This window comes from Apodemus sylvaticus, chromosome 14, assembly GCF_947179515.1.
Source record: "Apodemus sylvaticus chromosome 14, mApoSyl1.1, whole genome shotgun sequence".
In the NCBI taxonomy this organism is placed as follows: Eukaryota; Metazoa; Chordata; class Mammalia; order Rodentia; family Muridae; genus Apodemus; species Apodemus sylvaticus.
The window spans coordinates 27,483,878-27,510,651 of record NC_067485.1 but is presented as its reverse complement, the minus strand read 5'-3'; the positions used below and the strand labels follow the sequence as shown (position 1 = coordinate 27,510,651).

General features: G+C 38.6%; 1 pseudogene; it reads left to right on the top strand.

Annotated features, from left to right (window-relative positions):
- Positions 1-646: 646 nt before the first annotated feature.
- Positions 647-26,774, top strand: part of LOC127664525 (N-terminal Xaa-Pro-Lys N-methyltransferase 1-like) — a 74,548-nt pseudogene continuing 48,420 nt past the window's right edge.

The following is a 26,774-nucleotide window of genomic DNA, read 5'->3' as shown; positions in this document are numbered from 1 at the left end:
GTGTGTGTGTGTGTGTGTGTGTGTGTGTGTGTGTGTGTGTGTGTGTGTGTGTGTGTGTGTGTGTGTGTGTGTGTGTGTGTGTGTGTGTGTGTGTGTGTGTGTGTGTTGGGGAGAAACTCTTTAGGAAACAAAACATGTGTTTGGCATGCGCCTTTACACCTGGGCACATATGTGAACACACACACACACACACACACACACACACACGTGCTCATATCTGCATTGGCTCTGCTTCTGAAGCTCAAAGACAAAGTAAGCCGATTTTAAATTATCAATGATTTATAAACTTTATTTTAGGGGGGAGACACACTTGTCAAGTTTCAGGAATTTTAGCTTCTGATTCTTCTCTTTGATTGGATTTCTCAGTGGCGCCATTGTGTGTGTGTGTGTGTGTGTGTGTGTGTGTGCCATTTTCCCCTTAAAAAGCCATTCTGGAATATGTTAATCCTTTGTAGGTTTTTTTCTCTCTGGATATTTAACTATTTAGATAAACAGATATATGAAATTGCCAGTATTTTCCTGTCTTAAAGCGGAAAAACCAGTAACTGGCTCTCTCCTGGAATGTTCCATAGCGTGGCTACGAATTGACATAAACCAAGATGATTAGGTGGACAATAAGCTGTGTGTCTCTGGCAAATAGGCATAGATGCCTGGAGACACGTACACGCTAAACGGATTCGCCATGCTAGGCAAGATCCTCAAGGTAAGTGGACCTAAAGGTGCTTGGGAACCTCACCCTGGAGATAATGCCAGGGACAGGAGAGTGGCACAGGACCAACCAGGTCCTGTGTCAGACAGACCCACAGTAACTCCTTTATCACTGACATAGTTTCCTCATATCCTGTAGGGAATAGTCTCTGCTATTTCTGAGGACTGTTTAAACAAATACTGCTTTCTAAATCTCTTCTAAACATATGATTTAGAAGGAGATTTTTTTTAATTTGAAAATACTATAAATAGGAAATTTTCCTGAAATTTTTTTTTGATAAAATTCTTGCCTTTCAGCATACCGTTTTGGATTAAGTTAACTTAAGATACACACTTTCAAGATACTAGATGGAAAAGCAAATGAATAGAAGTCATTTGCATGGCAATTATTTGATACAGTTGACTATATTGGTCTTACAATTACATATGAGAGTATGGGTTTGTAACTACTGAGAAAATAAAATCACCAAAGGTAGAAAGGAAGAGATAAAAATTGGTTTGTTGCTCCTAAACTACATGCTGTCTATTCTGAAATTCATAGAATTTTAAAATGTTAGCACAAAAGGTACATTTGGGGTTTTGCTATATTTCTGAAAAACTTTCAAAGAATGAAGTATAGTGACTTTTAGAATAATCGGTGACTCAAATATCGAAAATGATTTTTCCTCTTGAACAAAAGAACACAAAGAAACTCTATGACAGCTACATGCTGTCCCTTCATCTAGATTTCTTGATAGAATTATCGTGAATTTGAGATAAAATAAAATAAACCCTGGTTTGTGAGACCTTCCTTTTGTTGAAGCTCAGTCTGCAAAATGCTGCTGCTTCGGGTTTTCTGTCAGGGAAACTGCCTTCCTTCTACTTCTTCTTCAAGTATTAATGTTTCTTCTCTTCTTTGGATGTTTTTCGTGTGTCTTTCTTATGAGGGAATTTCCAAAATTTCACGTGTCTGTCATCTGAATCTGTTGACAGCCATTGCTTCCTTAATTTTTCATTACAGTCTGGAGGTTAAAGAAAATGGCCACCATCGGTCAGCTCTTTGCTGATGCCTTAATTTGTTATCTGCTTTCAACTTCCTACCCCGCCCCCCAACAAATCCATTTTATTTTCAGCAGAATTCAAATTTAAAATCCTTTTGAATCCTTCAGGATTTTTGCTCCCCCCACCCCCCACCCCGAAGGTTTTGGGCCACAGAATACCAGCAGAAAGGAAAGGATGGCATGAGGTCCCTTTGGCATCTGTCAGCCAGGCGCTCCTATCCGGGCCCCTGCTGTGCTCAGACTCTGGCCTCCTCCCCAGTGAAGGGCCACAGGCTCAGGAGCCCAGACACGGGAGCATCTGATGCGAGACTGGCCTAATGAAAGTCCAGCATGGGGCTAAATGAGTTTCAACCAGGGCCGGGTGAGGGGCTAATGATGGAACCGCTCCCTGGGCTGCTCGGCGCTGCGATCATTGTCAGGGCATAAGGCAGTTGGCTCTGTGCCTTGCAAAGCGATTTCCTGTTAGATTTATCCCCAGAATGTTCTCTTCCCAGAGTCCCTCCTCTGTCTCCTTTTGGACTGTCGTCTTTCCTTTCTCAGTGCTCTGATGATCTCTTGATTGGACTGTTGGCTCATAAATACTTAGTATCTTAAAATGTGGCCACAAGGACAAAAAGAGGGAAGAGAGAATATTGACAGTTACACCCACTGGAGATTTTCCTCTCGTTTGCAGCTTGTAGCTAAAGCACACATTTCTCCAAACCAGAGAGACTCTCACCTTGAAACTTGTTGAATTTTACAGTAATGCTGGCAGAAGTTCTCTTTCCTGTGTTTTTCCTCTCTTCTATTTTATGCCCTATTATTCATGCAATATAGAATGTTAGCCGTCAAATACATGGCTTCATAATTCTTTTGCCATCAAATTTTTGATGAATTTAATTTTAATCTATAATCAAGTCCTAGACAGAATAAGAATAACCTTGATTTTTTTTTTTAAAAAAAAATTAGGCTTGTCTTCAGTGTACCTGAAGAAACAACAAATTTGGAGACGTTCTACTTCACAGGTAAATATGAAAAAACAAATTTTAGTTTGGAATGAAGTTTAGTTTGATATAGATGTGTGAACACTATTGTTTAAGTTGTTCTGGGGACGATGCCTACAATAGATACTACATCAATCTCCAAGTACTAGATACATTTCACAAATATACATTTCACTTTTGTAAAATAGGTAACTCAATAAATATTGATAAAACTAATGCCAACTTGCATGTTTTAATATTGTTATGAATGGTCTAGTATTTGAATATTGTTTAAGTCTATAATGTGTTCTTACACCAAATTTTGCCTTGCTTATTTAATTATAGATAGAGGGGTTGAAGTTTAAAGGACGGGATTATTAGAAGCCTGGTGGTATATTTTCTATTTTGTCTTTACATTAGTAGAAGGTTAGACATCTGAGAGCAATGGGGTCAGGCAGAAAAATCCTAAAGATTAGAAATTTTGCTATTTCAATAGGATAGTTTTAGTTCTAAACTCTTTCTCTCTGTGTCATTAAACATGATTCTGACAGAAAATTTCAAGATTTAAATACAATATGAAATGCTCACAGCTGCAAGGAATTGCCCATTCTAACCTAAATGTGAGCAGTCCTTTCATAAACTCCAACTGAAGGATTCTAAATGAAGTTTCTTAACAATCACACACTCTTTACTGAATGAACCCACTCACGGCAGGATTCCATGGGCTCCAGGAACTCCCCTGTGTCAGCCTCGAGGTCACTGATAGGATCTAACTGAGATTGTTTTCTTGTAATTTGCATAGTGCAGAAATACCATCTCGTTCCATATGCCGTATGCCCCATTTTAATTTATTCCCATGACAGGAACTCCATTAATATAATTTTGGAACAAAGTGAGAGGGGTGGGAATTTTCTGTGTCACTGAAAACTAAGCCTGCTTCTTGAGCAAATATTGCTTTAAACATGCGGAAGAGGAGCTGGGGAGATGGTACAGTAGGGAAAGGGCTTGCTGCTCAGTGTGAGGATATGGGTTTGAATCCCCGGTACCCAAATAAAGCCAGGAACTGGCAGTGTATGTCCACCTTAATTCTGAAGTAGCGAAAATATGGGCCAATTCAGGGGGCTTGTTGGCAAGGCTATCCAGCAAATATGCCAACTTCTTGTTCCCTGTCTCAAAAAGCAAAGTTAGGAATGACAGAGAAAAGACACCTAATGTCGTCTTCTGGTATTCGTGTGTGTGTGTGTGTGTGTGTGTGTGTGTGTGTGTGTGTGTGTGTGTGTAGTCCACCATAGTATATGCACATGTGGATATGTGGACACACACACACACACACACACAGAGAGAGAGAGAGAGAGAGAGAGAGAGAGAGAGAGAGAGAGAGAGAGAACTTCCAGTTAGTTAGTTAGTTAGTTAGTTAGTTATACTTATTCTAGGTCTAGACTATTTACAAAGCATTTTCAATTCTGTAATATTAAAACAAATACTAATCATTTTCCTGTATTATATTGCTTTCTTTGTGTAGTGTAAATACTTTTTGTAAACAGTGTTGGCTTTTCTTTTGTCTTTTTTCTTTTTTCCCTTTTTTTCATTGATTTCAAGGCTTGATTTGTATTTAAAAAATAACTTCCAGTGACACACCCTTTTAATCCCAGCACTCAGGCAGCAGAAGCAGGTGGGTCTTTGTGAGTCTGAGGTCAGCCTGATCTTCAAAGAGAGTTCTAGGATCAGTGCTACATATAAAGGCCCTGTCTCAGAACACAAAAGCAAACAAACAAACAAGTCAATTCTTCTTTTATTCCTCTATCATTGCTCCTTTTAATATGATTTTGTTTTATTTCAGAAAACTGAGATAATACAGAATAATAAAAATAAAAAATCCTAGGAAGCCAAGAAGCTGAATCATCATGACAATTCTGCCAGTTCTGTACCTCATGGGGAAGCAGCACTATGGGACATTTTACTATTCATCAGTTTGTCGGTCTAGTTTGTAGAAGAGACAACGTCCCATCTTCTGCTCCCATTATCCTACCATTACCATTTACACAGTGCTGGGTATGGGCAAAAAGCCTTGCAGAGAGGAAGGACACACAGACAGACTCTTCTTGGCTTTGGATCTTTAGGTCTTTGAACTTCATTCCCACTCCATCATTGATATACAATCTCTCTGACCCACAGTTTTGGACTAGACAAACGAGGGCTCTAGAGAAGAAGCTTTCTGGGCTTATTCCAGGTGTTGACACCTGGATTGACTATCACTTACATGGGTCACTTTCCTGCTAATTAAACAGTGCTTCAGTAAGGGAGTGGATTCTGAAAGTCACATGGCGCCAAGCAACCCTAAATAGCACATACAAGGATGGTCTTCGCAATAAGCCATTAATGAGCTTGAGGTTGCGTGATTTGGATCTTTTTAACTGACAATGATCCACACAAATTTTAGATGCTTAAGATCTTGTGATTGTTAATCTGGGTTCCTATCTTGATTGGATTTAGGTTTCCCTAGGAGATCAAGACACACCTCCTTTAGTAACTGTGAAAGTAACTGAAGGGGGGTTAACCAAGAGGGCAGGCCACTCTAGTTTGGAGGGCAGCATCCATGGATGGAATACAATAGGCAACAGGAGAAAGCAAGCTAAAATTCACTATTCGCCTCTCCCTGCTTCCTGGTTCACCTGGATGTGAGCAGGCTTTCTGAAGTCTCCTGCCACCAGGTCTTTCCTGTTATGACCAACTGCATCTCCTCAAAGAAGTGTACAAAACTAAACCTTCATTTACACTAGGTTCCAACAATGAGAATAAGAACTAATAATGCCTTCTAGTAAGCAAAGCAAAACAACGTGATCGTGAATTTGCACCTGCTTGTCTTCTGATTCTCTCTATCCAAACTATACTTTAATAATTGTAAAGAGCACCTACAGAATGATTGTAGGAAAATTGCATTTATGGTATTAAAAGTAAGTATGAATGTTCCTGTCTCTGTGTGTACATGTGCATGTGCATTTGTGTGTGTGTGTGTGTGTGCTCAGTATAGAGGTAGGCTTCAGGTGTCTTCCTTGAAGACACTTTAGTGTTGAAAACATGGTTCCTCACTGATTCTTGGGTTTGGTTTTTCATCTAAACTGGCTGGCCAGGATGTTTAAGGAGTCCGCCTATTCATGGTCTTTATGTGGGGACTTGGAGTCTGACGCCAGATCCTCATATTGGTGTGGCAAAAACTTTCTATCCTGAAGCATCTCTGAAGCCCTTTAAGGCATGCTCACATGTTCACCTTATTTCTAAAGCCATCTGTAAGAAATCTGCTAGACCCTCTCCAACTCATCTCTTTCTGCCTATTAGGTATGTCTCATTGTCCTGTGGATTCCTATGGATCACTTAGAATGCCAGGGTATTAGCCTGGAGAATGGAAATGTGAGTTGGCATTCCCTTCAACTAGAAGGGGAAGAAAAACAATGTTTTTGCATATCTACCACCTATAATGTGTAATTTATAGAAATACATATATTTAATAAATTACTTGCTAACTATATAATTGTTCATTAAAATGTGACTATATAATATTTTAATGTACTATATAATATGTACATTAAAAACATATAATGGGAATTGAAGTTTATTTAATGTTTGAACTTTTGCTTTGTAAAGACATAATTTTTCTCTGAAGTGAACCCACATTCCATAGTATTTATAGATAAATAGACAAATAAAACTGTTTGGATGTGTTTATACAGATGTATATATTGACTTATAATTCTAAAGAAATAATACCTCAGTTATGATGATCTATTAGTTATTCTTACATAGACTTAGGTTCTTAACATGTATAACTTAATTATTATAGTATAGATTATTACAGAATTATTATAGATTTGGAAACTATACATTTTAGAACTTGATATATGATAACCAAGGAAACATGCAGTTTTAAAATTTATGTTTACATATCTATCTGCATGTGAGTTTTTTATTTATTTAAACAGATGCTTTTCTCATGTAATATATATCCTAATTACAAGTTTTCCTCTTCCACTCCTACTTTTCCCCCTCTGGATCCACTCCCTTTCTGTCTCTCTAAAGAAAAACACAAATTTCTACAAGAAAACAATAAAACATGACAAAATAGAATAGAATAAGATGAAACAAACTCTTTCATATTGAAGAGGTGTTTTCATTTTAGCTGTCAGTTGGTTTAAATTCTCCAGCTCAGTCAAGTTATAATTCATTCTTCTCTGTTAGAAAATTAAAAAACAACTCATGTATCTTGAAGATCATGAACAATTCCAAGTGCAGGAAAATTGTTGACAGAACACAGGAGACGAAAACGGTATCTGCACAACTGCAAAAAATATGAAGGAAAGGTCACTTTGCTGTGTTGGTGCTGATGGAGGCAAAACTCATTTTCTCTGTCAAAAACACACAGGTGCCCACACCAAAGTGCAGTTTTAATTGCTAGCAATAAAAAAATACATTGATCTGCCTCGATGTGGATTTATAACAATTAATTTCAGATCAATAGCACTAAGTGATATCAATAATTCATGCCAAAGTGAGTTTTAGACTGTTTACATAATTTGCTTCTCAGATGATGTAAAACTCTAATGGAGGTGGGTAGGAGCAAGCAGGCCCAGGAAAGACATGGTGAATTCCCAAACCGCAGTCATCAAACAAAGGAGTCTGGGAGCACACTCTCATGGTGTGCAGATGTGTTTGATGATCATGCCTTAAAGTCCATATTTGGGCTAAAGTATCTTTAATAACTAACTCGTATAAGATACATTTTCCTTATTATTTTCATCTTCTGAAATTACATGTTTACCTCTGCCCAGACAAGTTGAGATGATCTCATACATTGGAAGACTATCACGTATTAAGTGCTGGTTATAAACTGCCTGTCTAATAAGAATCTCTAAGAAAGATCTAAATGTGTCCTTTTTAAAGGTAAATTATATTCTACCATTGACCACAGTATTTACAAAGTTCATTCGAAACTTTGGCTTTAGGTACGTTTTTCTTACAGACCATAATTTTTCACTTAGAAACTCCACATACTGCTTTATGAATGAGATGCCATGACTTGCTTTCAGTTCAGAAGTTCTATACATGGGGTAAACATATCTGAGAGTGAAGCTCTTACGAACCAGAGTCCTGGAAGTATTATGTTTGCTGTTTATAACCCGAGAGATTTTATAATTTATATGTGTTGATTGAGGGTATTCTATGGCAAAATATCCTGAGACTTCATTATCACTCATTGAGGGGCTTCTGTAGATCTCCTCCGTGTACTTGGACTACTAGAGTCATCTTAGTGTCAGGTTTTACACTCATGTACTAGTGTATGTATGTTGCAATAGTAGGATTACTTTTGGCATTGAAGCTGTTTACAGTCTCCCCAGCGATGACATCACTCCTAGGCAACAAGACCCTCGTGCCTCTGTTGCCATGGCAACTGCCACACATTCCCAACATGCACCTCGCTTGCTTCACCTGTGTGCCTCACCTGTGCTCTGTGGTGTACGTGATTACATCATGGTCCGAATAAAAGGCAGAGACCCCCCAAACCCCAGGCCCCTTCTTCTTCTCCCCCTTCCCCCAATAAACCTCATCTCTTGTGGAGCTGTGCTGGCCTGGTGTGATCTGTCCGGATATAAGCCACCTTCTAACACAATTGCCATAACCCATGTAAGCTGTGCTGAATATCCTCTGAAAGCTAGTTGAGATGGTCACATTAAAGGGGCATGTGAATGAACACCATTATTCAAAACTATGAAGGACGCCTTTGCTTGTGTGTTCCAAGCATAACAGTAAAACCTTTTGACATCAACACTGCAGCAGAGTTTGGCTTTATGTAGTACTCAGGGGCTTATGTAGACGACATCGTTACAGACTGGATGTGTTACTTCCATTGCCCATTTTCCTGAAGAAGCTATTGGTCTCTCTTGAGATCCTCTTCTTCTTGGGACAGGCATTCGAAGATAAAGTGCTCAGTGCTATTGTAATATAGTAAAATAGTATTGTATTATAGTAATGTAAATGTAGTAATATTAGTAATATAATACTGTTATATAGTAAATACAGTAAAATGCTACTAGAAATTATTGGTATATTATATATCAAATATAGTAATATTGTATTATAATATATAAATACAATAATATAGTACTGTAATATAGTAAATATAGTAAAGTAGCTACCAGAAATTATTGGTAAAGAAACAAGACACAAAATACTCAGTAATCTACATTTAAGAAATTCTTAGCATTCCCTGTTATGGCAGCTGGGAGTGGATCCTCTCTTAGCATAGGCATCTTTCTGAAGGGCCTTTCCATTTTCACTATTACTGACATGCACTCTTCTGCATCCTTCTTTTATAGTACCAAAGAAGTTCTAAAAATATAAGTAAAATATGGGGCTAGAAAGATACGCCTGAAGAACTCTAGAGCCAAAGTCACAGCTCCATTAGAGTGCTGTTTGGTTTACTTATACCACACTTGAGAGGGCTGAATCATTTTTTCCAGTTCTATGATCCTGTTTGTTTCTCTCTGTCACATGGTTTCAGTTTGCTAAGACTGTCCAAACTAACACACAAGACATGATTATTATATGTTGTGATGTAGATCCAAATGAGCTGTGAAGTAGATGGCAGAAATGGAGACACGCTTGTCCCATCTCAGAAACAGAACACTTGATTCTCTGTTTCTTTTCAATGTTTTTGAATACGTTTTGTGAAGATATCAAGGTGCTAACGTGGTCTGGAGTCTCCATGATCCCAGGTCTTGGGCATGTCCTTAATCAAGAATGAGACTTGGGTAGAATCTAGGTTGGATTTCTTTACTTGTTAAAACAAATTTGTTTTCTTTTATGAGCCAAGTAGAACAGGCTCATGAGATGTGTGTTTAGGGTGAATGACAGCTGTGGTTGTGTTATAGTTATGTCCATGGTCCAGGTCCACTTGGATGCAAAATCACCATGGAAACCAATCATTGGGTTTATCTGAGAAGGAGTTTCCTGAGAGGCTTATCAGAGGAAGGAAGATTGTCATAAATGTAACCAGCACATTTTCTTGGCTTGGGTCTTTTAGTGAACAGGAGAAAGTGAGTCTAGTGACTAAAGACACCATGTGGCTGGATGCCACAAGCTCCTGCTCTGTGGTGCCTTTCCACTGTGATGTACCCTCTGACTGTGAGCCACAGTTAACCCTTCACTCCATGATTTGCTATTGCAGGCTGTTTGTTGTGTCACAGTCTGAGAAAGTGTCTGTTATACAGGGGTTGAACACTCACTTAAAAGAAGAGGCTTTGTTGTGACAAGATAATGCTGATGGTGACTTAAAGGTAATTTTGTAAGGTTTGTGTACACACAGTAGATTGTTAAAAATCTCAGGTGAGCAGTAATGTACACTTTAATAATTAGATTCTTCTTTTTTTAATCTAATAGAATCTTATTTAGAATTTATAGCCATCCATTTATTAGTGTAGAAAGGGTATCAAATATGGATGTGACCCCTTGTATTGTTTTAATACAAGCATAAAAATCTTCCAGAAAATTTGATTTTCATTTAAAATCATCAGAGATACGTGATTTTATGGTATATAAAGAACTATAAGGGGAGGGAGAGAGGGCACAGTGGTTAAGAGCACTGACTGCTCTTCCAGAGGTCTTGAGTTCAATTCCCAACAACCACATGGTGGCTCACAACCAGGTGTAATAGGATCCCATGCCCTCTTCTGGTATGCCAGAAGATAGTAACACTGTACTCACATACATAAAATAAACTAAGTGAGGTAACCCAGACTCAAAAGGTGAATCATGGTATGCACTCACTAATAAGTGGATATTAACCTAGAAAACTGGAATACCCAAAACATAATCCACACATCAAATGAGGTACAAGAAGAATGGAGGAGTGGCCCCTTGTTCTGAAAAGACTCAGTGAAGCAGTATAGAGCAAAATCAGAACAGGGAAGTGGGAAAGGTTGGGTGGGAAAACAGGGGGAGGGAAGGGGACTGATGGGACTTTCGGGGAGTGGGGGTCCAGAAAAGGGGAAATCATTTGAAATGTAAATAAATATATCAATAAATTAAAAAAATAAACAAATCTTTTAAAAAATGAATTATAAGTCAGCTAGGTGATGGTGGCACACACCTTTAATCTCAGCACTTGGGAGGCAGAGGCAAGTGGATCTTTGTAAGTTTGAAGACAGCCTGATCTACAGAAAGAGTTCCAGGATACCATGGCTACAAAGAGAAACCCTGTCTTCAAAAAACAATTACAGATCAAAATTTTTCTATAGATCAAAGTTTCAATAGTATGAGATAAAAAATTCAATAGCAAAATGCTCTTTAAGATTGTATGAATTGTCAAAAATCTATAGTCAAAACTATTGTAAGCAAAACAAAATAGAAAAAATTCAAAATTGGAGGCATTAGACCACCTGATTTAGAAATATATCCCAAAGTTACACTCCTCAAATCTGCAGTGTGACAAAAGCAACATATGGGTCTACCGAACAGAGTAGAAAGCATAAAAATATTCAGATTCTATTTGACAACCATACCAACAACACAGAAAAAGGAAGTCTTTCCAATAAATTACATTAATAAGACCAGTAGAATTAAATTGGAAATTTGCTTCATGCCATATATAAAAATCAATTCAAAAAAGACAAAAGACAACAAAAAACTATTTAAAAAATAAACTACTCAAGATCTTGGTCTGGTTGATAAATTTGGTGAGAATACTTCAGGAGTATTGTCAACAAAAGCAAAAGTAAAAAATTAAATGCATGAAGCAATAAACAAACAAAAAACTTCTGTATTCCAATGGAGGTTATATAGTTATACACTGAGGGTGTAAAAAAACCATTGAGACATTTGCAAAGGATTCATCTGAAAATGCTTGATGATATACCTCTCCCCATACCTCCCTGCCCCTCTGTGTGTGTGTCCATCTCTGTCTGTCTGTCTGTCTGTCTGTCTGTCTGTCTGTCTCTATCTTTCTCTCTCTGTCTCTTTCTCTCAGTTTGCATGCATGCTTTGGTCATGTTTTGTTTGTTTGATTTTGTTGTATTTAGCTCTGTTTTGCTTGATATTGGGTCCACCTCGAATCCCAGGATGGTTTCAGACCTGAAGGGCTCCTGAATCTGCCCCCTGAGTCCTGGAATTGCACATGCACAATGCACATACACAATGAAATACACATTTCACAGAATAGATACTTCTCAAAACAGAGCAGGAATTGGCAAACAAATCATTAGAGAAATGCAACTTAAAACCCAAGTGAGGAGTGTTGTTGTTTGCCTCCTTGTCATGACAAAACACTGGACAGAAGGGACTTCAGGAAGGAGGTGTTTACTTTCCCTCACAGATCTAGAATATAGTTAGTTCATCATGACTGGAAAACTGCATCACCAGCAGGGTGAGGCAGAACTCCTGGTGTCCACACTCAGAAAGCAGAGGGAGATGAATGCTAATGGTCAGGTGTCTTTGTCCTCCCCTCCTCTCCAGTCTAATGGAGTGATTCTTCCAATCTAAGGTGGGACTCACCACCTCAACAATCTAATCGACATTATCTCTCATGAGTGTGCCTGGAGCCTTGCCTGAGAGGTGATTCTAGATCCTGACAGGATGGGGGTGAGCAATACCCACTGCGTCAATTATCACTTCTCATCTATTGAGAAACCTACTACCAAAAAGACAATTAACAATGTTGGTGAACCAATGGAGAAAAGGGATCCCTTCCTCTAACTCTGATGGCAGGAATAAAGCTAATAGAACCATTATTAAACTGGTATGAATATTCGTCAAAGATTAAAATGGAGCAATATAAACAATCTTACTCCTGTATACAAAAGAAATCTAATCAGTATATCAAGAGATATCTACAGCCCCCATGTACATTGCAGAAATACAATAAATTAGCAAAAAAAATGCAAGTTGACTAGTAAACCTATTGAAAATGTGAAAAAAATGTCCATCTACACAAAAGAATACTATGCACATCTTAAAATGAGACATTCTATCATCTGAGACAAACTGAATGATTCCAAGGGTTAGAGAGATGGAGAAATGGCTCAGCAGTTAGGAGGTTTTTCTTCTACAGTTCAAAGAAGCTATAATGGATCTGACTCCCTCTTCAAGCTTTCATGGGTATTCATGCATGTGTGCATATTCATTTACACACAAACACACAAACACACTTACGCACACACATCACATACACACTGTTACTTATTTACTCTACTGTTGTGATAAAACACCATGAGCAGCTTATAAAAAGTAAACAAACAAACAAACCCATTTCATTGGGGCTTTTGAATCATTGGGGTTGGTGTCCATGAGGGCTGAGCGAAAGCAAGGAGGCAGAAAGAGCTCAGAGCATACAGTAAGTCTTTGTCCAGAAGCAGGAGGTGAAGATAGAGGCACAGGAGGAATGGTGATGGTCTTTTAAAACCTAAAACCATGCCTGCAGTGATATACAAACTCTACAAAATCATATCTACTAATCCTTCCCACACAGTTCCACCAAATGGGACCAACTATTTAAACATATGGACCCATGAGAGACATCTAAACCACTGTACACCAAGAGAACCATAAGGGAAAAAACAGGCACACAAAAGTGCTGTACAATCTCAATTTATATATAGGATCTCCAAGAAGTAAGGGACATGAAGAAATAGTGAGAGAGTCAGAGATTCTAAAGTTTTGTTTAGAGAAGAAAAAATGAGTTTTGCAGGTCTATGCACACAGCTGTAACTATAGTCAACAACAAATAATGTATTGTGTGCTTGAAAATTACTCAGTGTATATCTTAAATGCCCTCTGTACACATGTGCATGTATATAGATATGCATACATACATGTGAACAAAGCTACCCACATGCACATGAATGTGCACACAACTCATAAGCATACACAGCCTCACAGATACATAAGACACACACACACACACCACAGATAATTGTGAAAGGATAAAAATGTTAACTTGCTTTCCTGTGGTCTTCATTTCAAAATGTATACTTACACAAAAACGTCACGTTAGCAAACACAATCTTAGTTTTGAAGCAGTTCTATATCAGGAAAACTGGAGAAAAGTCTACACTGTGACACATTTATTCTCTCACATCAGTTTTAAGTGGAGTACATTACGATTTGCAGCACCTGAACCATAGCAGAGTTGAACGGGATGTTCAGTGAGAACTGGCCATGTATGCCAAACTGTACGGCACTTTGCCTTGGACAGAGCCTCAGTTCTACACATGGACCACACTTTGTCTCTAGTCCTCCACTCAGCTCATGTCTCCCTTTCACGCTGCCATTTCCTCAGAACTCACTAAAACAAGCAGTGTGAGTTCCAGTGTAGACAAAGTTCTAATGTGTCAATCACCATGATTAACAGACATGGAATCCATTGTTATGACAATCCACAGCATAGGTTGTAGGAGTTAACACGCGTCCATGTCAGAAGGAGGGGGCTATGAAAAGATTAACCGCTCCACTTACAGTCCTGTTTAGAACACAGGAGACCAGCTTGATATTAAGTTAATTTTTAAAAGTATGCTTTAACCGTTACACTGTTCTTAGCTAATCTTGTCAGTAAGTTTTAATCTGAAAACAGGGTTAGGGCTGGAGATACAGCTCACTGAGGGATTGCTGCCTAGGCCTTTGTTTTATGTCCTGTAAAACACACACACACACACACACACACACACACACACACACACTGACACACACATACTTGAAGAAAATAGCTAAGGCATTAAAATGGATTCTTAAATCATTTTATAAATGCAAATAGCTACACAAGAACTTGTGAATCTTAGCAAATTACTAGGAGTGTCCTGGCATCTGTTAAGCAAATGATTCTCAAACTTAGAATTTCTCATAGAAACTTTTCAAGTACTTATTCAAAAACATATACTGAGCCCTCAAAGAGTGCTGATGTTTGCCCAAGAAAAATGAATGATGAAGACAGAGGAAAAGTCTTTCCTTGATATTGCATTTTTGGAATGGGTCACATGATCATATGTCATCCAATGGCATTAGACTGCTTTCAAATTATAAATAGTTCTATAAAGAACATGTGGTTGATGCTCTGTATGAAGTGTGTTCTGACTCACTTGAGACTAAGGACAGTGAGGACAGGGAATGGTAAACACAAATGTTATATTTTCTGTTTAATAGCCCTGCAAATTTGACATCTGACTTTACCTCAAATTAATGCTGTATGATCAAAATTATTAAAAATATACTCTTTCACATGCCTGCAATCCAGGACTTGGAAGCTAAAGGCAAAAGGATCAGCAATTCAAAGTCAGCCTCTCCTTGTACTAAGCTCAACTCCATGTGGATCAAGGACCACCACATAAAACCAGACACACTGAACCTAATAGAAAAGAAATTGGGGAAGACCCTTGAGGACATGGGCACAGGGGAAAAGTTCCTGAACAGAACATCAATAGCTTATGCTCTAAGATCAAAAATTGACAAATGGGACCTCATAAAATTACAAAGTTTCTGTAAGGCAAAGGACACTGTCAAAAGGACAAAACAGCAACCAACAAATTGGGAAAAGAGTTTCACCAAGCCTACATCCGACAGAGGGCTAATATCCAATATATGCAAAGAACTCAAGAAGGTAGACTCCAGAGAGCCAATTAACCCTATTTAAAAATGGGGTACATAGCTAAACAAAGAATTTTCACCTGAAGAATTTCAAATGGCTGAGAAGAACCTTAAGAAATATTCAACATCATTAATCATTAGGGAGATGCAAATCAAAACAACCCTGAGATTTTGCCTCACACCAGTCAGAATGGCTAAGATTAAAAACTCAGGAGACAGCAGATGTTGGCGAGGATGTAGAGAAAGAGGAACACTCTTCCACTGCTGGTGGGATTGCAAGCTTCTACAACCACTCTGGAAATCAGTCTGGAGGTTCCTCAGAAAACTGGGCATAACACTTCCGGAGGACCCTGCTATACCACTCCTGGGCATATACCCAAGGATTCCCCGGCGTGCAATAAGGACACATGCTCCACTATGTTCTTAGCAGTCTTATTTATAATAGCCAGAAGCTGGAAAGAACCCAGATGTCCCTAAATGGAGGAATGCATACAGAAAATGTGGTATATTTACACAATGGACTACTACTCAGCAATTAAAAACAACGAATTCATGAAATTTTTAGGCAAATGGTTGGAACTGGAAAATATCATCCTAAGTGAGGTTAACCAATCACAAAAGAATACACATGGAATGCAGTTACTAATAAGTGGATATTAATTAGCCCAGAAGCTCTGAATACTCAAGACACAATTAACATATCAAATGATTCCCAAGAAGAAAGAAGGAGAGGTCCCTGGTCCTGGAAAGGCTTGATTCAGCATTGTAGAGGAGTACCAGGACAGAGAAATAGGAGGGGCATGATTGGGGAATGGGTGGAGGGAAGAGGGCTTATGGGACTTATGGTGAGGGGGGAACAGGGAAAGGAGAAACCATTTGGAATGTAAACAAAGAATATAGAAAAAAAGTCAACTTCATCTATACCCCAAGTATTAAGACAGCCTAGACTACAGAAGACTATTGCTCAAAAGCAAAACAGATTACTGACATTCATTATTACATGTTAAATATTGGATAGTGATTGATGACTCAGGAAGTAAGTATCATGTATTGTGTGGAAACCAAGAATGTCTCCGTATGCCGTGAGAGAGACAATCCCTTCCAAAGGTATTGTAAATCCATATCCAGTCAGGAATAAGTGTTCACTCTTCTATAAAAATTATGCCTAGAAAGACACAGGTTTTACTAGAATGGAAATGGATATTTTATTTCTTTATATCACAGTAGCAAAGTACCCATGATGATCAAGTTAAAAAGTAAGAAGGAATTATTTTGGTTCGGGACATTTCAGCCCCTTACCAACTACCTTTCTTGGCTTTAGTCCAAGAGAAGGCAAGCACATTCTGGTGCTAAGTACGTGGTGGAGCAATGCAGTCTGCTTCACTGTGATCAGGAAGTGAAAAGAAAAACAGGAAGAGACCAATATCCCTGATCCCCTTCTAGGTCATCTCTAGTGACCCAACTTCCCCAGACTGAGTCCTCTTCCCTAACATACTTCCTTCTCAACGGTTCCTCTACCTTCCAATAGCACCCGAACTTAAGAATCGTTCAATTCATGGACCTTTGAGAGACATTTCCAAAACCATAATAATGAGATTTCCCCCTTTTTAGCAAGATGTTCACAACTAAGGCTAATCCATTCTCGAATCAATAGACTATTTTCCATTTGCAAACAAGCAGGAATATACAGTTCATCCTCCAGTTGAAATCTGCACGTTTGCATCACATTTGATGCTGGCTTTGCTATATTCAAGTTTGGAAGAAAATAAGCAACTGTCTTAAATATAAATAAAAGATCACTTGTTCCCAGACTATATGAGACACTGGCAGATGGGTCCCCTTCCCTATTATGGTGCAGACACACTTACAAAGGCTCACCATACTCAAGGCCCTCTGGATGATGGGGCCCATCATTATACAATCTGGTGCCTCTGCCATGGAAATGAAGATATTCACATTTTCCATCTAGCAGTGCCTTTCTGCAGGTATAGAAATTCTCAGAGCTGCAACGCTTTCTTCACACAGTATTGCTGGGGATTGTCTATTTTCCTCCAAGAAAAAGCTTCGCAGGCAGCCACCTCTCTAGCAGACCATCTCTGTTGATTTCCTTTGGCCTCGCTGTGATTACTTGCAGCTGGGCTCCATTGCAGCAACATTTTTATATCGTGTATAAGATTAGAGCAAACAAATACTCTGACTACAGTATTCTCCAATTACATTAATTTATCCACTGATGTCTTTATTTCCTTCCTTTCCAATTTAGATCTGTAATGTGAAAATTGGCCCTATTTTTGTGCCTATTACGATGCTCTGAACCCTCTCTTTCTTCCCACATGGTGCTCATTGCATAACCAGACTTCACAGACAGACTCTTCTAATGGGAACAAGGGGATTGCACTCTCCCTCCCTTTTGTAAACTGAAGAATCCCAGAGTTGTACAGTAAACTTTCCAGATTTTGAATTGGAGGGAACTTGCTCCAAATGCCCACCAGGAAGACATGGATCACAGTGGTGTCAACTCTGCAGCCTAAACAGATAGTCCTTTCACCTTAGGACAGAGTCCATGGTAGTTGGATTGGATTAAATGGAGAAAGCTGGTGAGAAAAATCAGAGCATGGAGCAAGCAAACAGTGACTAGAGGTTTTAAAAAAAATAAAGACCAAGAGAGGAGAGGGCATAAGAACAAAGAATTTGGGAGTAGGCCAAATGTGATGGTGTATATATATATAACATACACAATCAGGGTGTCCCCATCTGTCCTATAATCTCTCCTTTAAAAATTTAATTAATTGGAGCTGAAGGAGCTTGCAGCACCATAGGAGGAACAACAATATGAACCAACCAGTACCCCCAGAGCTCCCAGGGACTAAACCACCAACCAGAGAGTACACATGGAGGGACACATGGCTCCAGCTGCATATGTAGCAGAGGATGGCCTTGTTGTACATCAAAGTTAGGAGAGGTCCTGAGATGGCTAGATACCCCAGTGTAGTGCCAGGACAGAGAAGTGAGAGTGGGTGGGTTGGTGAGCAGGGGGAGGAGGGATGGGATAGGGGATTTTTGGAGGGGAAACCAGGAAAGGGGATAACATTTGAAATGTAAATAAAGAAAATATCTAATAAAAATGCAAAAAATTACAAAATCTAAATAATTAATTGCTCTGTGTGTGTGTGTGTGTGTGTGTGTGTGTATGCATGTGAACACAATTGCAATTGTGGCATGCCATGTGTGTAGAGGTCAAAGACTCTCTGTCTAGAGCTAATGTTCTCCTTTCACCTAGGGCTGTGGTAAGCCAAGTCAGGTCATTAGCCCTGGAGACAAGTACTTTTGGTGACTGAGCCAGCAAGCCAGGCCTGTCACCACTTATACTGGGTCTTACGACAGAGCATGCAAGGTTTCTTCTGAGAATCAGTGTTTTCCTGGAGGAAGAAATGAGAAAATATGAACCACACACACTCATGTCTGAAAGACCTCAAACCTTAAAGGTACATTAAAATTGTACTCATTTTAATATATGGGGGACGGGGCGCAGGGAGATTTACACATGAGTGCAGTAGCCTGTGGAAACCAAAAAAGGACATCAACCACCCTGGAACTGGTGTTACAGATGGTTGTGAGTTGCCCTATATGGGTGCCAGGAGCTGAACTGTGGGCCTCTCAAGAACTGGATGTGCTCGCAACTACTTAGGTATCTCCTCAGTCTTGCAGTCATATTTAAGGTTAAAGAAATGACTGTGTATAATGGTACCCACCTAAAATTGGACTTAGGAGGACTGTCACAGGTTTGAGAGTAACCTAGGCTGTATCAAAATACCAATAAATAAAATAAAATAAACAAATATTCAAATATGTGTCAATACCTATATTGTATTAACTCAAAGCATATATAGATATATGTATATATGTGTGTATATATGTGTATACACACACATACACACACACACACACATATATATATTTTCAAGACAGAATTTCTGTGTAGCCCTGGCTGTCCTGGAACTCACTCTGTAGACCAGGCTGGCCTCAAACTTAGAATACACCTGCCTCTGCCTCCCAAGTTCTGGGATTAAAGACGTGTGCCACCACTGCCCAGCTAAGTATATATTTTTTTAATTATTTAGATGAATAAGTGCCAATGAATTTAACTTTCTAAAGTATTGAACCATATTTTTATGATAAGTCTCTGGTGCGTGTAATAAGAACTATGTAAACCTTCCAGATAGTTTGACATGAAGCTGTCATCTAATTCTGTGTAATAAACATTTAGAAAATGGATGAGATTAATATTTTGCTTACCTTAAGAAAATGCTTTTAGGAGCAATCGCCATAAATTTAGATAGAAGCGACTCAGACTTGGTCTAAGACCTCGGCATTAGCTGTGTCCACCATTGCATGGGTAATTCTAATATTTCTACTTTAGAGGGGAGGACCCGTGACTACTCAGAAAGTGGACACTTGCATCAGATCTGAGTGAGTCCCCAGCTCTGTTTGTGTATGTGTTCACATGTACATGTGTGCTTTTAATATTATGTATATTGAGAAAACAGTGACTCTAACATTTGCCTATTATATCTAATGAGACTGTCAAAAAATTGTACTTCAAAATTGCCATGACCTCACGATACAATTTTAAAAAGCACCTTAAAGAGTTCTTATACTTTGTCTGTTTAAGTTGAGGTCTAATGTACCCCAATCTATGCAAGTATTTGCTATGTAGCTGAGGATGACTTTGAATTCCTGGTCCTCCTGACTCCCCTTTCCAAGTATTGAATTATACTCCAAAACCGAGACTATGTAAATGGGTGGAATGCTTTTCTCTGGGCCCTGTGCTGACTTGCTATTGTCAGATAGAGTGCATTTGCCTTTAGAGGGCTGGGTTCAAGTGTTGCCTCTGTTGCTTCTGAGCACTCTGCTTGGGGAGAAACACTTCGCCCTGGTCTTCACTTTTGTTTCATTGTCACATTTTGATGGAAGGATATATCACAAAAGGGGATTCAGCAATGATTTTTGCATGCAGATTTTGATAAGTCTCTGGTGAGTGTAGTAATATAAATTGTATATACATGCTATGTATCCTACATTTTAGATGTTAATATGAAATTCAATATTTAGTTCTTGGTTTGTATTTATTTATTTGTCTTATGAGACACAGCCTCAGTCTATAAAGCACACACACACACACATACACACACACACACACACACACACACACACACTGTTTATAATAATTAGGATAGTTTATAGTGAAACACTGGGCTTTCAAGGTGCCAGAAATAATCCATTGGCTGTAAAACTACAGAAATACTACATTTGGCTGTAACTAGGTATAGTGAATCTGTAAAAGAAAGGAAAATCAAACTGCTGTTGATGCTATATAGACCTACTATGTATTTTAGTTGCAGGAAGATGGTCTGCAATAATCGGCTCCCCATAGGATAGATTCTATCATAGAGACTGACCTTGTCTCAAAGGTTCATGTCTTTCTGGTCCCTACGTAAAGCAAACAATGGGGTCAGCTCTTAGGAACTGGGTTTCCTCTACTTTGTGTTTCTATGCCTCTATCACTGTAGTAATTATCTAAATAATATTATTTTAAATAAAATACCTTTCTCTTTAACTTATCATCTACCAACTTTTAGTTATCTTTTCTTCATTGGATTATAAATTCCTGAAGTATTTTTGTGCCTAAGGCTTTATGGAGGACATCTTAAAGAGATATCTCTGTACTATAATCTCCATGACAAGGTTCAAGTCGTTTCTGTAGGACTGTGCAATGCTTGGCATTAAAATATTTATAAGGCAAATATTAGCAATAGAACTATATAAGCAGTGTGGTGGAAGCAGAAAAAAAACTCTCTGGACATTGATAATTTGTGCTAAAAGCCAATTGTTTTCATCCCTTGGCTTTCCTGGTAAGGTAACATTTCCCAACACTCTCCATTTTATTCGTGGAGGAATAAAAACAAATCATTACTGAAATCCTGTGAGAACATGTCCAAACTTTAACTCCCTATGCCAAGACAAAAAACCAGTTGTGACAATTCTTATAATGTTTTTTCCAAATCTCCCAGATGGTGACTGAGCCTTTTTTTTGTGTGTGTATTTAATGAGCTCAGGCAACCTGGCCTCATAAATTCAAAGAGTCATCATTTCAGTTTCACAAATAAGACTGTCTTTGATTTGGTTTGGGTCCCACTATATACACAATCCATACTCAATAGTCAATATCAATACTGTAGTCATTGCCAAACTTCAGGCTCACTCCACCCAACTTCAGGTCTGTTCTTGCCTGGATTCTAGGCGAGTCTGATTCACAGACGTCCTGACTCCCACCTCAGTCTTCATTCATTCCCATCTGAATTTAGCTGGGAAGTTTTTCTATCTATTTTGCTTGTGAAATAGATTTTTTTCTGACTGCTAAATACATGATATTTGTATCCATGAACAGATTCCTAGCTCTCAAAGCCCACACATCTATGTCATGTGTGGCCCAGATAACATCAGAGTTTGGGATTTGGCAAGGAGTACAGCTGGAGTATGAACCTTTGAAGCTTTGGTTAACCCTAGTTTTCCATTCCCTCTAGCAGACAGGAATCACACCCATGCAGCCAGCATTCAAGGTAGGACTCAGGCCCAGAGAACCTTGTCCCACTTCTGTCTGAGAAACTCTACTTTTTCGATCAACTCTCTGTAAACTCCTAAAGTTTGGGTGAGATTATTATCAAAGCCCTTCTTCCACACTTTTTGATTATTTTTAAGTGATATTATTAGGTTGAAAGCCATGTCACTTTAATGTTATATTTTATATTTTTATATTTGTTTATTTGGGTTTTTTTATATGTTTGCTTTTTATCTGCAAGTATGTCTGTGTACCACATACATTCCTAGTACCTGTGGACCGCAGAAGCCTGAAGAAGGCCACAGAAGGTCCTGGGACTGGAGTTATAGGTGGTTGAGCAGCACCATGTAAATGGTAGGAATTGGATGTGCATCATCTGGAGGGGCAGCCAGTGCTCTTCATCATTAAGCCATCACTCCAGTCCCTGACACTATTTTTTTTCACCCATCATAAAATGTTCTATTTTACTTCATCAGTTTATTGCATATTGTTCCCACAACAGTAGCCATTCTTGGATTTATTAACAATGACTATTTCAGTAATCATATGAATCGATGTGATCTGCAGCTATGAGCCTTGTTTGTGGTATGCCTCCTGTTGCTACCTTCTTGCATTTCCTGCAGCCAGTCTCTCTAAAGATAGCAGTTCTTTCTTAAACTCTCTGGAAACCTGTGCTAACTTTCTTCTGCTATTAGTAACAAGGATGCTCACACATGCTGAGCAAAAGGTATGTTTGAATTATCTTTAAACATCAACATTTTAGTAATTATAGAATAGCTTATTCCTTACTTTTCAAATGTTCTAGAACTTAGATTTTGGCCTATTTTATTTTATTTGCATATGTAATATGATATAATTTCCTCCCATTTAGATATTTATTTGAACACTTTGAGTGGAAATGGTGTTATTTTCTTACAGAAGCATGAAGTTCACCTACCAACCTTCAGAACTGGAATCTGAAAACCTGCAGGCTGAGAGGAGATATGCTTCTAATGAGAAACTCATTGGATGATACGAAATTTAAGAGAATTTCGAGGTAGTTAAAAGAAAGGGGTTGGCGACAACCTGGTGACTTACTCAGCTTTCTAGAGCAAGGATGAAACCCAATAAAAACAGTGAGTCAGATGACAGAGACCACCAGATCCTGAGCTCACTCTCAGGATTTGCACTTGAGTTAGATTAGATGTTCAGTTATGTGCTCTTACTCATCAGTGGGACTTTCATGCCATCTCAATTAAATATCTGTCTTTTAATGTTAGCACCCTGTTAACCCACCAAGCTTCTGGATGCTTTATAGAAAACATCTACTATGTAAACCCAGTGCAAATATATCTTTACAGTAAGGTAGGCCCTAGAATACTGTGGGTGTTGAACATACTTAGTACTACTGACAAGAGTAGTGCTTTCACTGTATAAAACAATATCTGAAGAAGTAAAATTGGGAAGAGCAGGCACATCATTTTGATTTGTTACACCTACTTCATGAGACTGAAACACTTGCAAGGGGGACTTAACTGGGATTTCATTCAACATGTTACAGTGCACAATGGCTTTGGAATCAATCATGGCCTGGGCTTATGTATAAGAGCTGTTAATTGGTCACACTGGCTCACAGAGGGTAATTCACCATCTGAAATCTAGTTTTCTCATTCAGAAATTGTGGAGTAAGGTTATCTGTATTTATCATATATTTAAATCTAAAAAAATTAATGCTGGTTGTTCAAAACAAACTAGTGTTTTAAACAAGATGTAGATCCCCCTATATCAAATTAATCTAAAATTTGTTAAAATCAACGCAAGGCAGCAATGGGGTACTACAAGGAGCCTAGTAGGAAAAATGACATTTATTTTCTCCTACACACACACACACACACCACCACCACCACCACCACCACCACTACTGTCATCAAATCATTGAACAATCATACCAAGAAAAGGGAAAGGATGGTTGTTGAGGGAAGATTTAATATAAAGTAGTAAACTCCAATCAGGGAAATGATCAGCAAGCAACTAAAATCTTATTTGCCATAGATTGGAAGAAAAAATTCTTGTAAGGACTGGATGTTGGGTTTTATTGTCTTTAGTACCTCTAATGAAATCTAAGCTCCTTAAGTGGTTGTGTGAAAACACAAGAGATCAGTGCAGAATCCCAAGTCAAGTAGACTCAGTTTGGCAAAACTGACTTCAAAGAAAAGGAACAGACCTCTATAAAAGGTTCAAATCAGTTCTTAGGAATCAAACAGTCCATGCTCAAGAAATGTTTGCTGCATCAAGTATATATAAATGAGAAGCACATGTTTTAAAGTTTGCATGAAACTGTGTGTTGGGCCAAGTCATTGTTTTGGGCTTTTGAATCAGAAATCTTTGGAAAATTGTTCAAGATGTCTGAATGATCTCCCTCTAATGCATTTGTATATATTCTCACTTGCTACAAGCACCCCAAAGCCTTTAATTCTTGTTCCCTATCATCTCTGGATAAAGTTCAATTCAATTTTCTCCCAGATGTTGACTGTTTTGTCTGGTGCACCAACTCTTGACTCTTTCTGTTTTGTGAAATGTGTTGGTTGGCTGTTTTGAGGGGAAAAATGACCAAAAGTATTCAATTGCTAAATGTTTAAAAATATTTGTCATCACTGTTTAAGTCTCACTCTGCAAATTGTCCTTGTTTGTCAGAGCATTTGAGGTAGAGCAAAGTTCAGATGAGATCAAATTGGGAGGTAAGCTTGATAAAATAGAATGAGATAGAAACAATATTCCATGGGAAGTACAATATTTGATACAGATAGTACTGTCTTAAATATTTAATGAAGAGATAAAGATATAGAAATAAAATGTTTAAGAGAAAGTGTCATTTAGATATTAGAGTACATAGGACAATAAGATAACAAGTTGAAACCTATGTAAGCACTTAGAATTTTAATTTATATGTGAATGTGCTTTCCTTCACTTGCATAACTGATTTTTCATTTCTCCAGATATCTGCTTTACACTTAAGAGTGTAGAAAGTATACAAAATGATAGCCAATTAACTTCTCGCCAATGAGTATTTCCCAAAGACCACAGCTTATGATATAGGTTTGTATGATTCAAACAGGGCACTTTAGCATATCTAATCTACAATTAGCAAGCCAGGCAATCAAGGAAGCCAGCAGCTTGAAAGCTGGTAGAGTCCAGTTTTCAGTAGCCCTGAGATTTCTTTTTAAGTGTGGGGTTCAGAAGAGACAAATCTCCTGACTGGAAAAGGGGCCATCTCCAGTTATGAGGGTGGGGCTCATTGGAGAAGCAGTCTGCTCCACTGTTTGCTGAATGAAGGTCAATCTCACCTACAACCTCACTGACAACCAACCTCAGTGACACACCCAAACTAATGCTGCATCAAACATGCAGGCACCTATGGTCCAGTGAAGGTGACACATGAAATTACCTGCCCTGTTCTAGTTCTAACATGAGTCGTTCAATCACAAGCTCAACTTATAGACAGAAAGGATGCATTCAAACAAGTATTGACTAAATACAATCTAGGTTGCTCTCTATTCATTCATACAGATTTTTCCTGTGCACAGATAGTAATATTGCTTTGCTTTTCATCCTTGTCTTTCAGACAGACAGACAGACAGACAGACAGACAGACATTGAACTGCCCCAACCTCAGTGATTCTCTTATCTTCTTATGCATGCAATCATTGCTCATTTTATCACCCCTTTTAACGACTGGGTCACACTATCTATTCTTGGATAGCACAGAATTCCCTATGTAGACCAGACTGGCCTTGACCTCACAGAGATCTACCTGCCTCTGTTTCTCTAGGGCTGGGATTACAAGTATGCTTAATGATCATTGTAGTCTTAAAAAAAAGATTTCTCCAGCTACTGTTGAATTCATTCATGAGCTCAAAAAGTATTACTTTGGAGCAATAAAAGGAAAGTCATTCCAAGGTAATGTCCAATGTAACATTTCCTCAGAGAGAAGCAAACAAAAAACGCCCATTGTTGTAGGTCCCTATGTATTGGGAGCCAATGCATGAGTTAACTAGAACATCCACAGAGCAGCGGTGGGAGCGACACCTGATTCTAGCAGGAGTAAGACTGAATGTTCAGATAATGCCTCAGTTGTCACCACCCTCTGTGGTGCATGTGGAGGAAGGAGGCATCTTAAGTGGAGAGGACTGGACACAGCCACAGATACAAGGGACAGCATCATCTGGGGAACAGCGAACACTAGTCTAACTGGAGCCAACTTTTATGGGGTTTATATTAAGCCTTATAATTATCAAGGGGCAGAGGCTGCTGGGCAGCCATGTTTCTGTTTTATCCCCAATAGCTTCTCTCAATTTCTCCTGCCTTGGCCTTTGTTTCAGGGGAGAATATTTTCCAGATTTGTCCACAGGTCAATCCCAGGCTCTTTAATTAATATCAGGCAACTAAAGAAGACAGAGACACTGCCCACTCACTGCCTCCAGGCCCATAGGCATCACCTCTACCTGTCAATCTTGGGACTAGCTACTAATTCTTGTTGCCTCTTCAGCTGATTGATCATCTCTTCAGATATCCTCATGGAATGTGCAATGCTTTTAGCATGCAGGGTGTTTTATAATATTTTTAGTATTTTGAAGTCACAGAGGGTTCAGATTTAGCTCACAGCTTACCTGGCATGCATAACCATGGTTCTATGGTTCTATTTAACTCTCTTTCCCACCTCTCTCTCTGTCTCTCTGTCTCTCTGTCTCTCTGTCTCTCTCTTTGTCTCTGTTTCTGTTTCTCTGTTTCTGTTTCTGTCTCTCTCTCTTTCACACACACAATTAATTGTTTAGCAATGTATATCTA